This window comes from Dermacentor albipictus, chromosome 10 (genome assembly GCF_038994185.2).
Source record: "Dermacentor albipictus isolate Rhodes 1998 colony chromosome 10, USDA_Dalb.pri_finalv2, whole genome shotgun sequence".
Classification (NCBI taxonomy): Eukaryota; Metazoa; Arthropoda; class Arachnida; order Ixodida; family Ixodidae; genus Dermacentor; species Dermacentor albipictus.
Genome location: NC_091830.1, coordinates 91,267,022 through 91,280,798, shown reverse-complemented (window position 1 = coordinate 91,280,798; position 13,777 = coordinate 91,267,022). Strand labels below are relative to the sequence as shown.

At 47.6% G+C, this 13,777-nt stretch overlaps 1 long non-coding RNA gene across 1 annotated transcript; it reads right to left on the bottom strand.

Annotated features, from left to right (window-relative positions):
• Nucleotides 1-10,696: 10,696 nt before the first annotated feature.
• On the bottom strand, nucleotides 10,697-13,349 carry LOC135918146 (uncharacterized). The gene is made up of 3 exons (XR_010569574.1): nucleotides 13,126-13,349; nucleotides 12,018-12,572; nucleotides 10,697-11,536 (listed from the first exon to the last, which is right to left on the bottom strand). It is a non-coding gene; the product is annotated as an uncharacterized lncRNA (long non-coding RNA).
• Between the last annotated feature and the right edge of the window lie 428 nt (nucleotides 13,350-13,777).

Below are 13,777 nucleotides of genomic sequence, written 5' to 3'. Positions count from 1 at the left end.
GCGGCCATTACCATTTTCGTTCTTTGTCATTTATCGCTCATGTTCCCTTTCGCGCACTACAAGTTCTTGCTCGTTCTCTTGACATGTTCGATGGCGCTCTTGTTGTTTTAGCTCGCGCATGAATGTTTCCTGAACGACCTTTCAAGCAGTCTCAATTCTTTCGTTGTCATTGTCACTTTGTTTCATTGCATTTTCAATGGCTGGCCCCGTCACTGCATCATCCGCCTCAACTCCCAAGTCCTCACACACTGACAGCAAGTCTTGCCTCATCAACCTACTAAGTACCATTGCATCTGCTCCCGAGTGGTGATTAGGACTGCTCCCTTAAATAATTTGTGCAAAATGAAAATCTGCTAAGAATGCTCGATTCAGACAACGATCAGGATAAACACTCAAAATTTCCTATCTGAAGAATCGAAAGAAAAAAAAACGGCACCTGGTTCATCGGTCAGCTATTCCGAGTTGCACAGGATTTCCTGAGTTGAAGGCCCATTCTTCTTGGCTGTTCCTCGTTTTCCCGCACTCTTTTGATCGAAGGCTCATCAATACTGTTGCTCCTAGTTTCTAAGGACTGCCTCTGTCGAAGGCTCACACTAGTGCCCTGTTCCCAGTTGTAAAGAATTCTGTGGGTCGAACACTCCTTCTACTTCGCTGTTCCCACTTTCTCCGGACTCATTTGGTCGAAAGTTCATCCTTATCGCTGCCACTAGTTTTTGGATGATGCCATTGCGTATGTTCGTTGGCAGACGTTGAGGGGGTTTTAGAGAAAAGAACGTTTATGTACGTACACCTTCATACCATCATTTCAATCATAAATAAACTTTATCATTCATACCAATGTCTATTTACAATGTGTACAAGAGATAGGAACCCAAAGAACCGTAACAAAGCCATCGTTACGACCGGCAGCACATCGGACGCTGAACCCCGCGGTAAGAAGAACGTCTCTCTATTTCTCATGGTCCTCTGCCTTATAACCCCTACCGTCCTTCGGGGTCACCTCATTTTCGGCCAATCGTGCAGCTTGTGCAGATGTCTTATTTTTCATGCAATTAGCGAACCCGTACAGGTATCGTCCTATTCATCCAATCGTAGGGTCTGTAAAGGTGACGTCATGTTCGGCCGAAGGAGGCACTCCATTGGCTCCATTTTCCGATGGCTGCCCCCGTCAGGCGTTGCCTCCTTGCTTGGTAGGCGCTCAATAGGAGGTGACCGGTGGACCTTGAACGACCTGACAGTGCTACAAACCAGCGTTTCTCGGCACTAGGGTCAAGTACTTCGGACTCTGCAGGCCCCCAGTTGCCCTTTTGGGAAGCGTCACGCTGGAAGGGGGTTAGACAAAAACTCGGCGCGCGGCACACGGGTACAGGAAAGCCAACCTTTCTGCTGCGTCATTTAGTATGGTCGACGCGCACCATAACTTTAATGCAACTGCGAGGGGTGGCTGTCGAAGAACTTGACCAGTGCTTATTAATGGTCCATATTTGACACAGCATAGCTTTCCCGGCAAATGGTAGTGTTGGGCAAGCTGCCGCGGTGACGGCAGCTTGCGACGTGGGGATAGACGTCAATACTTTTCATATATGAAAAAAGCATAGCAACTGATTTGCTTGTTGTTGCATCACCGCTATGGGGGGTCAACGTATGGTTTGGACTCCTGACTAGCAGCTTTAATACGAGGAGTAGCAAAGAGAAAGTAAGCGGGAATGCGATCAGCGGCGATGGGCTGGCCAAAAACTATTACTCCCAATGATACCGTTAGTGTAGAGAGGGAGTGAGACAGAAAAAAGGGGAAATGCGGGGAGGTTAGCTAGATGGGAAGATCCGGTTTGCTACCCTGCGCTGGGGAAAGGAGCGAGGGGGAGGTAAAGTGATAGCAATGTAGAGATAAAGAAACAAAGGAGGCTATACCTACAATACCGTCGGTCACTGTCACCGCATACCGTCACCGCACAGTACAGCAGTATTTACAGCACCATAAACATCTGTTCAGGCTACAGCCGCTTGTCCGATTCGGTTGTCTTCAAAAGCTGCAACAATGCCCTCGTCAGCCTCCGATACGATGGCTTGTGATGTCGGCATTCTAAAATAGTTTCCTCTGTTAGAATCTTTGATCAAAGCGCGCTATCGCTATTGCGAGAAATCATCTATGTCAATTGTAGCGAGGACAGACACAGAGAAGGTCTTAAAGCGTCTCCTCACTACCAAAGTCATCCCACGAGGCGTTGCGGATTATTAATGTAAATTAACATTACTACCAATACTCTAAATCAATAAAGCATTCACGCTTTCCTAGTTAATTGTAGCGGTAGTTTCGAACACATTCACTGACATAGAATTTCGCATGGTTGGCATGGCGAGACAATTTTTGGCTGTACGAGCATCGAATGACACTATAGTTTCTTGCGCAGCACTTCCAGTTTACCTCCTAGGAGGGTCGGGGAGGAAATTGAATATAAATGCCAAAAGATAGAAACGAAATTGTGCTATCTTCCTATGAGCCATCCTACATCTTCCTATGAGCCAAGCGCTGCATTACCCGATCGAGAGCAACGAGCCTCACGAAAGTGAAGACTCCCGAGCCGGTCAGCGAATTCAACATAACACTCGCGTTCTTTTCGGACAGCGCGAAAGCGATGACGTATGTGCGTACGAAGCGCGTAAAACTTCACGTGAACGTTGTGTACGCGCGGCAGTTCGCAGCTCTTAAGAGGCGCGGCCAGAAGGTGCGAGAACACAAACCGCAGGGGGCAAGGCTTATGTAGACAAGCATCCCGCGAAAAACATTGCAAACTGTGATTACAACCGAACATATTGATATCCCTATGTGTAACTCTCGACGCTGCCCGCAGAACCCGGGGAGCAGCTGACGGTGAGCAGCTGACGAATTCTCAGACTTCTCTCCCTAACGTTGTAGGCTCGCAGTTAGAAGTTTGCATTTACAAAAGCATCTGTGGTCATTTGCATGCCTGGTTCTCACCACTTTGTTGGAAAAGCCTAGCTCTGCTTGCGCCAGTAAATTAACATGTGCCACTGCGGACATGTTCACCATAACTGGGAAAGCAAGCACGTTGAACGTAATGGTGCCGTTGTGGGTAATACCTAATATATATTTGTTCCGCCTTCTTATTGTAAGTAGACGAGAAAACTAACAGGAGACTCAGTGCGCTGCGTGCTTCGAAGAATGTTTTTATTTATTTTTTTCGCAGACACCTTGGGCGCTATAACGTAAACTATTCCACACTTTTCTATTCCATTTCTGCTATCAGCCCTCCACGATTGGTGAAAAACTTTTTTTGACCAAGCCCACTTTCCCTGTCTGTCACGCGCCGTCACCATAACCGCGATACCTCCCCATCTGATATGATGTGTACACACTGATTATGCATGATTTGACAGAAAAACGAAAAGCGGTTATTCCTGATTTGACTTCTTTTCGCCATTAGCCCTCGGCTATTGGTAAAAAGTTTTCGGGCTGCACCCACTTCACCTGCATGTCACGCAACGTCACAAAACCGCACAAACTTACCGCGTCAAAGTGTCGTGTGCGTGATAAGGATGCATAATATGCGGAACCAAACTGAATTTTCTTCGGAATAGCAGCAGACTGCCCCGTTCGGAAAGGAATAAAAGATGGCTGCCGCCGATCACTGAGACGCTGGCTACTCGCACCTGCCAGAGAGCCTGGGTGTATTTGCGTATAATAAACCTTCTTGCTTGGCCGCGTAACGTTTTCGAGGCCTTCCGGCACGTTTACCACATCATTCTGCCAACTCTTCTTTGCTGAGCGTCCGTTTTAGCGTCATTCTTGAGCTTGCGTTTCATGCCACCTTTCCCTTACTTAGCCACCACAAGCTAACTAAGGGAAAGCCGAACAATCGCAGACGCCGGCACCACCCTCTTCATCCGGTTATCGATTTTCAGTGCACTGGCTCTGCCCCAGTGAATCCCTCTCCACTTGAGGGTTCTGATCGCCTGTTGTCAGCCAATTAGATAGGACAAGCCGCTCAGTGTAGGCAATGTTATTCGTTTTTCAAGCAAACAAAAGTGACCTCCTATGAAGGAGGAGAGCGTTTCATTCGTCTGTTCAGACAACCCTGCGGGTGACCGCCCGGTGCTTGCGTCGGTGGTTGCGCAAATTTGACGTCAGGAGATTGGAATGGAAACATATTGGAATAGCTTTTAGTTATAGGGCCCCTGTGCAAGTGACGCTGATGACGCCCAAACGATCCGAAGTACACAGTCCTGTAAGTCACCGGTTCCTTTCTGTCTAATTACGTATGCCCTTTAAGAAACCTTTTTAGCGCTCACCTGCGCAAGCAATGATGAACGCGGGAAACATTCTGTAAACGCTAACTCGGGAAATGCGACTCTGCTACTAAAATTTCATAGGAGTGCCTTAAGCTGTGCATAGAAATGTTTTGCTAAGAAGTATGTACAACTTTGAGTGAATTAGCACTATACTTCGAGGGCACAAATCTGCAATGCTGAAATTACAGAAAATTAGGGAAAACCAGAGCCCTCCCTTTTATGCGAACATATGACTAGAGCTCAGCCCAGCTCCTCAGGTGCGGCGGTGTCGCCTTCAATACCACGTGACACCGTGACGTCACGACATCGGAAAAACGGGGCTTCAACTCGCGCCGTCGCTCGCGGCGTCGCTGCGGTATATAAGCAGCTGCGCTTGCCTCTGCTAGACAGTCACGAGGTGAGATGCCTCCTGGAGACAGAGCTGCTCGTTGGAATGAGAAGCGATAGTTGCGGCGTGGTACAGAGGCTGATTTCTAGGTGGCTTTGGCTCAACTCTTGCAAGATGGACTTGGTGGGAATCGAACCAGGGTCTCCGGAGTGTGAGACGGAGACGCTACCACTGAGCCACGAGTACGGTGCTTCAAAGCGGTACAAAGGCGCCTCTAGTGAATGCGTTGTTGCCTTAGAAACGAGCTGTTGCTAAGGCTCAGGAGTGCGTCGCTTGCTCAGGCGCACATTTCGTTGCCGCGCCGAACGCTGCGTTGCTCGACGCTCGCCGCGTCCAATGCGGGGCGCGTAGTCGCTGCGCCGTAGCCCATTGTCTTACACCCCTTGGCGGGTCGACGGGAACGCTGTCGCGTTCCACTCATGAAGGCGAAGCAGAGTAACGCATGAGTTGTTTCTTCGTCTAGCCGAACCAAATATACCCAAGCAACAGCAGTTCACCAGGCTAAACAGTGGTTCCACAACTAAAATAAAGGCTAGTATGCTTCTCATCCTGGGGTTAACCTTAGCTAAGCCACAGCCATTTTTTTATGCGAAGCATATTACTAGAGCTCAAGACAGCTCCTCAGGCGCGGCGGTGTCGCCTTCAATACCACGTGACACCGTGACGTCACGACAGAGGAGAAACGGGGCTCCAACTCGCGCCGTCGCTCGCGGCGTCGCGGCGGTATACAATCAGCTGCGCTTGCCTCTGCTAGACACTCACGAGGTGAGATCCCTCCTGGAGACAGAGCTGCTCGTTGGAATGAGAATCGAAGGTTGCGGCGTGCTACAGAGACTGTTTCTAGGTGGCTTTGCTACGGCGCAGCGACTACGCGCCCCGCATCGGACGCGGTGAGCGTCGAGCAACCCAGCGTTCGGCGCGACAACGAAATGTACGCCTGAGCAAGCGCCGCACGCCTGAGCCGACGCCGACGACACGGGCTTTTTCTGCGCCACGAGCTCCTTAACGCTCTCGCGTTAAAAATAAAGGCTAGTATGCTTCGAATCCTGGGCTTAAACTTAACTAAGCCACAGCCAGTTTTTTGTCCTCGCAAGCAAGTCTTAAAATTTGCATGACGTCCGTAGCGAAAAGAACAAAAAGTTCTGTACTGGAATTGATGTCTTAGACAGAGTTTTAAAATATTCAACTGCTTGTGTTTCCGCGCAGCCCCAGAAGCCACATGTTCACAGCCACCAAGGAAGCGCAGCAGACACAGCAGGCCCTCGGAGCTGCGTGAACTGTTCGCTGATCAGCAAATCAGAAGTGCCGAGCTCTCAAGACAGCACGCATACATGATATATCAACAGCAGCGGCAGCTTTTACAGGAGGAAGAGAATATCATGAAAGAACTCATGGCAAATATTACAACCTCCTTCCTTCAAGGCACTCAAGCTCTTTTATCACAAGTGTTCAGCCAACAGATGCAAATGACAGGCCACTAACCAGTGGTGTTCAGCTTTCCTACACAAGGAGCCTCTCTGTACACCAAAGGCGGCTTTAAAGATAAAAACGTTCAACTATGTTACCCGTCCAACTCGACGCAACATATACCAGTGCAACCTAATTTTTTCTGGCTCAACCATATCTCTCACTTCTTGCGTGGGGAAACTCATGCAGCACGTGGTCCTAGCTAGGATGACCACCTACCTCGAAGACTGCGACGCGCTCCCGCCCACGATGATAGGATTCAGGAGAAACCTCTCAGCGCAGGACGCTCTGTTACAACTAAAACATCAGATCATAGACGATTCGGGCAGATCGACAAAGGCAATTCTCGGGTTGCACCTAAAAAAGGCCTTCGATAACGTAACACATGCAACGATACTGGATAGAATAGGCGAACTAGGACTGGGAAAGTGCACGTACGATTATGTACGCAATTTTCTAACGGGCAGAAAGGCAAAGATCACGATAGCGGACCTAGTTTCGAGGATATCGAGATAGGCAGCGCAGGTACGCCACAGGGCTCGGTCTTATCACCGATGCTATTCAATCTGGCGCTTATCGGGCTGCCAGCCAAGCTACAAGAAATCGAGGGTCTAAATCGTACCTTATACGCAGACAATATCACCCTATGGGTGAGAAACGGAAGTGACGGGCACATAGAACAAACGCTTCAAACAGCGGTCGAAACAATCTAAAAATATCTAGAGGGGACAGGGCTAACATGCTCGGCAGAGAAATCGGAGCTGTTACTGTACAGACCGACTCGCAGAGGTCGCAAACCAGGCAACTACAGGGAAGAGCTCACCCATAGAGAGGAGATACAGTTGAAGACGGCCGATGGGAAACCAATACCCAAGGTCGATAGGATCAGGGTATTGGGGCTCCTCATTGAAGCCAAGGGCAACGACGGAGAAACCCTCAGAAGACTCGAGGGAACTGTAGCGCAAATCATGAGGCTAATCAGAAGGATAACAAATAAACTTAGCGGGATGAAAGAGGAAAACACGATCAGGTTAATACAGGCCTTCGTAATAAGTAGGATAGTGTACGTAGCGCCGTACTTAAAATGGCAGGTCGCGGAAAAGATCAAACTAGAATGCCTCATTAGGAAAATATACAAACTAGCCATAGGACTACCGATCAGCACCAGCACGGACAAGTTGCTGCAATTAGGCCTACACAACACTATAGCGAGCTCATTGAAGCGCAATGTACGGCACAATATGAATGCCTCTCTAAGACTAGAGCAGGCAGACACATCCTAGAGAGATTAGACATAGGTTACCACACACAGCATGGTGTCAAGGTGGACATCCCGAGAGATACAAAGGAAAGATTGGTAATACCTCCCTTACCAAAGAACATGCACCCAGAACACAATGAGGACAGAAGAAAGAACAGAGCGAAGCCAATACAGAAGAAATTCGGCAGCGACAAGGGCGCAGTGTTCGTAGACGCGGCTCGATACAGTCGCAGACGGGGATTTGCGGCAGCCGTAATCGATAGGGATAAACGGTGCAAGACATGCGCGACGATACGCGCCACAAGTAACGAGATAGCTGAAGAAGTAGCCATAGCGCTCGCAGCAGCTCAGACTAACGCAACCGTGATATTCAGCGACTCTCAGACGGCAATAAGAAACTTTGCCAACGGCCGAATCTCCCTGGAGGCACTACGAATTCTTCTTGCAGGAGGGCAAAATTACAAAAGAAAGATATACATCACCTGGACACCCGCTCACACCCTCGCGGAGGATGGCAACAACGAGGCGGCACACGACGTGGCTCGAGGGCTTACGGACCGAGCCGCAGTCGCAAGTGACGCCCCGACACCCTCCGGACGTGGCGGTGCGGTAAATGAGTGGGAGTGGGAGGACAGAATGACAACATATAATGACATTACGAAACATTATAGGTTACACAGGTGCAAATTCCCGCGACATCACGCAAAATTGACAAAAAAGCAGTCTGTCGCATGGCGGCAGTTAGAAACTAGGACGTATCCGAATCCTGCGCTCTCGCATATCATATATCCGGTTGTATATCCTACGGACAAATGCAAAACATGTGAATCCAGAGCCACTCTGGAGCATATATTATGGGAATGCCGAGGGCTAAATAACAATTAAAAAAAACGCGGCGTCTAGCAGCAGCCTTCGCACGCGCTGGGAAGCCGCGCTGCTCAGCCCCGCCCTCGAAGATCAATTATGGGCCGTCCAGCGGGCCGAGGATGCCGCCAGGACCCAAGACCTCCTGGCCGTCACCTAGGCGGGGCCTTTGGCCCTCCCCGCCAACTCGCAGGCCACACAATAAAGTTCTTTCCTCCTCCTCCTCCTCAACCACATCAAAGTCACCTCGCTCATAGGTGACTCATATTAAGTGTTTCATTGAGTGCTAGAAACAGCTGGTGCTCGCTGATGTTCCTTTAAAAATTCCTCGCAGGCACTGTACCACTCTAGTCACTTTCGTTGTTTTTCTGTGGTGCTGTCTCACTCACATTTCGTTTTATTGGACCCATACTAAGTTTTTGCGCGTTTTGTCTCAGTAAGGAATCTGTGGTTATTCGTTAATTTTTTGCTCGGGGTCGGCTCATGTGTAGGTGCCTCATATTCAGTGTGCATTGCTAAGTGCTGGAAAGAGCTGGTGCCGTCTGACATTCTCTGTACTCTAGTCACACTTGCTATTTTTGGCTGCGAGTCGCTATTATTGCATTGCCTACATTTCTTACTATTTCATAAGATAATAAAAGGTGGGTTGTCTAGCCCGTCTGGTTATTTTTTGCTGCCAGTCACAGTTTATATGGTACCTACAATTTTTCTTTATTTTATCTATTTTATCGCAGGTAAGAGAGCTGTGTGGTCTACTCACTCTTTTGTTTTCCTGGGCTGAACACATTGCCTGTATTTTTTGTGTACTATCTCAGATAAGAAAAGCTGTGTCGTCTAGCCTCTGGTGATATTTTGCCTAGGTACAGTGCCTACATTTTTTTTGTATTTTGGGAAGGAGCTGCGGTGTCTAGCCACTGGTTCTTTGCTGTGGGTCACACTATGTCAAGTGCCAACACCATTTGCGACTCCTATCACAGTCAAGAGAACCTGTGATGTGTAGCCAGTATGGCTATTGTTTTTTTTTATTTTTATGAAGGACACTTTATAAAGTCCCTTTATATTTTGTATACATCTTATCACAGGTAAAAGATGATGTAGTACCTAGTCACTCTGGTTATTTTTGTAGCAAGTCGCACTCAATACAGTGCCCACATGTTTTTGTGGATGTCCTATCACATTTAGGTAAAATTGATCTTTTGTTACCTGTGTAACAAACATGTTTACCAAATGTAGCACAAAATGACAGTGCCTCTACTACTTTTAGAGCGCAGCTCTTTGGCGTCCGTTCCTGGGTTTCGCGTCGTCGTCGTCGTCGGCGTTGTCGTCGTCGTCGGCGTTGTCGTCGGCCTCGTAACCAGCTCGCCGACGAATCTGCTGCTCCGCCGCCGCGCATGCGCGCTGTCGGCTCTCCGGGCGAGGGAGGATGATGGAAGGGAGGAGGAGAGACTGTGGAGGAGGGCTGGCTACACAAATGGCTCTTTGGCGTCCGTTCCTGGGTTTCGCGTCGTCGTCGGCGTCGTCGTCGGCGTTGTCGTCGGCCTCGTAACCAGCTCGCCGACGAATCTGCTCCGCCGCCGCGCATGCGCGCTGTCGGCTCTCCGGGCGAGGGAGGATGATGGAAGGGAGGAGGAGAGACTGGAGGAGGGCTGGCTACACAAATGGCTCTTTGGCGTCCGTTCCTGGGTTTCGCGTCGTCGTCGGCGTTATCGTCGGCCTCGTAACCAGCTCCGCACCCCTTTCATCCCCCCAGCGCTAGCAGCGACCGACTGATGCCGCTTTCGTGAGTCCGCTACCGCACTCACGAAAGACGTCGTGCACTTCCTGCAACTCGCATTAACCGTCCATCGATCCACACCGATGTTAGTAGTGGGGGACTTTAATGTTGACATAAAGACAAACAGCAATTTCCTAACACTTATGCGGGAGAACATCCCGTTCCTCTCGCTCGTAACGCGTCCCACGGCTGTGACAACCTCGCGAGGCACTTGTATAGATCTCGTCTTTGAGAATCAAGCATTGGTGTACCAAGTCGAACATATATCAGTCTATTTCTCCGACCACAAAGCTTCCTTCATGACTGTCAAGAACTGTTAGTGGAGTCTTTGTTAAAGGAATACGTGTGAAAAATAAAAAAAAATTCTGTGATAGCGCATACATGTGTTGCTCGATTTCTTTGCCTCAATCTATCGAAAAGGTGAAACAGCTTATTTGCTGCGCTCAAATTTCGCATTAGGAAGTAACGTAATCGTCGGTAATTTTTTCATTTACTGTTTAAATTTTTCTATATGTATTACTTGAAAGTATCAGCTACTTTCATTGCTTAAAGAGAAGCAGTCTGCCTTGTTACTTTTTTATACAAAGTGTAAGCTGAATTCAGCAGACAAGACGGTGTTCCCAGTTCTTAATAAACATTTTATTCTCAAACTTTGTCGCATTTTATCTGAAATTTTGAAGGTGAAATGAAAATCTTGACCTTAGGAACTTCTTATGTTCCTCACAACCACCTTATAATTTGAACACATAGCATGTCATCTCCAAACGTGGTGCAAGTTCAGTAATGAATAACTGCTTCCCACTTTCACTTTTATGGGTGCATTGCAGTTCGTCGTCTAAGACAGGACCAGTGTACTTCTGCTTAGGTACATGTTAACAATGTGTTAACAATTGCCTTGTTAACATAGTGGCCTTTAGCAATGTTCTACCATGAATCACAGCGCAAAGGCAATTATTCTGTCATGAACTGCTTCAAAAGTATCTCATAGCATAGGCGGCCTTCAGGTCCCGAGGACTGCTAGACGGCTGTGCATAGATGCTTTGCTCCGTATCTTAAAGAGATGACAGCCATGCATCTGTGAGGTTTTTCCGCCTTTGTTCACAGAAATTGTGCAGTATACATATCGCTGCTATTACGGTTGGCATAAAGTTGTAGATGGTATCTGCACATTTTGAAAGTATGCGCCGTCTTTCCTTTAGCCACCCAAATGCGTGTTCCACTACATTGCGGCCTGAACTGTGGTAAACGTTAAATGACTCCTGTTCCTTAGAGAGTGCCCCTGTATAGCCTTTGAAAATCCATGGCAAACATAGGTATGCAGGGTTGCCAAGCAGCAAAAACGGTATCTGGAAGCCACGCAAGGTTCTTTCTTCCTGGGACAGCAAGTCGTTGCTCCTCCGGTACAAGTTGTACAACTTCAGCACAGTGGCATCATGCGCTGATCCAGGCGTTGCAAGTGTTGCTGTGAAACCTGAAAAATTAGGTTTCATTTAGGTGATGCTTTTTTTTTGCAGTAGAGGTTTTAAGGTACGCCAGGCATCAACACGGGGAAGTATTCAGCTATGCATGAGAAAAAGTAAGGCAAAAATTGCATCGTAGGAAACACACAACATTCGCACAACTTTGTACAGAAATGACTGAGTGAATATCGCACTTACTGTAGCAGAAGACGTTAGCTGTAAACTAGCTGAAGATGCAAGTTCTGGTCACCCACAGCAGCCTTCATGGTACAAAAGCATTCATATTTATAGTAAACACGGTCTTTAAGCCCTTTCTTCAGAACATGAGTGCAGTGACTTGCACAAGAATGTGAGCTAACTGGCATCTTGCAGCAATACCCTTAGCATTTTATGTTGGCTTTGGGCTGATCTATGAATAACTATAGTACTGGAAAACTATACTTAATTGTCTAGGTGTCTTAGGTTTAGAAAGAATAGCTAAAGCATACTTACAGGCCTCTGCAATCCACTATGGCTTGTACGTTGTACGATGTCCTACCCTTCCTGTTTACGAAGTCTCCGTAGCCTTTTTTCGCGGCAATTATTGGAATGCCAGTCGCATCAATCGCCCCCAAAATTTGAGCAAATGGCACCTGAGCTCAAATCTTCTGGCTATTGCTGTGCCTTCTTGGGCTGATGGTAGCATTATGAATGTCTTCAAGTAATGCTTCGTAAGTGCATGGCACAACATGTAAAAACACTTTTTTACAGTACTTTTGTGCACGCGAAATTGGTTTGCAACATTCCTGTATTCACAGCAACTGGCTAGCTTGTACAATGCAATGGCCACTCTCTTTTCCAGAAACAAGGCAGCTCACACCCAGCCAGATTTCGGTGACATATAATCTCCCATAAGAGAGACAAGCTCATGAAATGAAGCCCGGGTCAAGCGGAAAATTTTCCTTCAGTCGCTGTCCGCGAATTCTTCTAGGACGATGCGACGCGACCAGTCATCAGATCTTGTTTTTGCCCAGAGAGACCGCTTGCGCCGTTCTTTTGATAAACAATCTGAAACATAATGCACGAATAAATTAGCGGAAATCCAGCAAGCATTTCTACATATTTCTACCTAAAACATGCAGTGTTCTCCACAGGGAAGTAGAGTGTTGATTGTCACTTGATATTCAATTTTTTATTAACCACAGTCTCAGCTTGCGGGACATATAACAGTACGCCCAGAAAGCTAACGTTTCCTTACGATTTATTAGTAGTGAAACGTGTTCACATCACGTACTAAAATACGCGGCTAGTGCTTGGCAAAGAAATGATAGTAAAATAAAATGCCATGTTGCAATAGATGCGGTTGACATAGATGGAGGAGCAATGCCAGTAGATCGTTAATAAGATTGCTGTTTTCGCTGCAACGTAGAAGTGTGCCAAACATTTTTTTTTACAATATAACGCTCGCTTTCTTTTCAGTGCAACAAATTAATCATGGTACGTGCAGGTTACAAAACAATCATATTTCCAACTCATGATGTTATAAGTCGTTTCTTTTTTTTTAAACGCGCGCAATTCGCGTAAACAAGAGTGGTCCACATAATTAGGACGTTTTCCTTACCTTGAAGCAGCGCCAATCCGCTGAGAGCCGACGCCGTTGTAACACAGGCACAAAGTTGCAAAGCTTGAGTATGCAGCAGCCGTATTTGACGACAGCGCTCTTGGTAGCAGATAAATGCTAGTGCAAACCAAACTACATGCAAATTGTTCCACGCAGACAAGAGAAGCAGGACGTGTAGACGCAGAGACGCACTGAAGGACGTAGCTCACTCGATGCGTATGGTATCGCTTTCTGATTGTTGGCGCGTGACAGCGGAAGCATGTTTACCAGAAGTAGGGGGCTCGTTTTCAAATGTGACACTAGACGGCGCTAGCTTGCCAGCCAGTGAAATGAGCGCACATGTAAATGGAGGTGCATCAGCGGAATGCGATAGGGCAAGATAATACGTTGCGCTTCCACCGTGTTTACAGAATCGTAGACTCTAAGGCTTGGTACGTGAGCACAACTGTAGAGCATTTCCTGGAAACCGTGACGTGGAAAGCGTAAGTACTGACGTCACTAGTGAAGTGAGAACCAAGAAGCTGGCGTGATATTAAACTGGCTAAGTAATGGAAAACAGTTGCCTCCAAGTTCGGTTCGTGCGTTGCGTTCGTCTAAAGTTTGTGTGTTTCTTTCGCCTAAAGAACACCAACGCCAAGATGCGAGTGCCACT